The sequence below is a fragment of the Schistocerca piceifrons genome, chromosome 8, assembly GCF_021461385.2.
Source record: "Schistocerca piceifrons isolate TAMUIC-IGC-003096 chromosome 8, iqSchPice1.1, whole genome shotgun sequence".
NCBI lineage: Eukaryota > Metazoa > Arthropoda > Insecta > Orthoptera > Acrididae > Schistocerca > Schistocerca piceifrons.
Window position 1 is genome coordinate 84670998 of NC_060145.1, and position 723 is coordinate 84671720.

General features: G+C 42.2%; 1 non-coding gene across 1 annotated transcript; it reads left to right on the top strand.

Moving 5' to 3' along the window:
• The first annotated feature begins 425 nt into the window (after window positions 1-425).
• Trnas-gga lies at window positions 426-509 on the top strand. Its single transcript is given in 2 exon segments — window positions 426-465; window positions 475-509. It is a non-coding gene; the product is annotated as a tRNA-Ser (tRNA).
• The last annotated feature ends 214 nt before the right edge of the window (window positions 510-723 follow it).

Consider the following 723-nt stretch of genomic DNA (forward strand, 5'->3'; position numbering starts at 1 on the left):
AATATTTATCTGATAAGTAAAGAAATTATAACTTATCGTAGAAGTTAGGGCGATGGATATCGCACACGTCTAGTCCTACAAAAAAAAGAACTTAGGAGCGCCCGCTTGAAGGTTAATGTATATGACAATTTAATAAATAATTTATAATCAAAAGGGCCAATATTATTATCAAAAATATCGAAAACTTTCTTGATCGATTTATTTCAAACTTTTACAAGTAATCTAGTCTTGAATAAGTATGTTAAGATGAAGCTGTTGGCTTTGATGGCGTGAGTCTAGACTTTCTCAGAGCCTTCGAAAATAAAACGAAATTGTGGCTCACTAAAGTTTTTAATGAGATTCTAAGTACTGAAAAGCTTTTCGAATAGCCTGAAGTAATTGCTACCATATATTGCTAAAATAATTGCAACCCTAAAACCAGGCCGGCCGGAGTGGCCGAGCGGTTCTAGGCGCTACAGTCTGGAACCGAGCGACCGCTGCGGTCGCAGGTTCGAATCCTGCCTCTGGCATGGATGTGTGTGATGTCCTTAGGTTAGTTAGGTTTAAGTAGTTCTAAGTTCTTGGGGACTGATGACCTCAGCAGTTAAGTCCCATAGTGCTCAGAGCCATTTGAACCAGGAAAAGAAAGAGATGACGCTTCTCACTAAGGACAAGTGTCGCTGACCCAGCCCGCAGCTCGTGGTCGTGCGGGTTCCCGGGTTCGATTCCCGGCGGGGTCAGGGA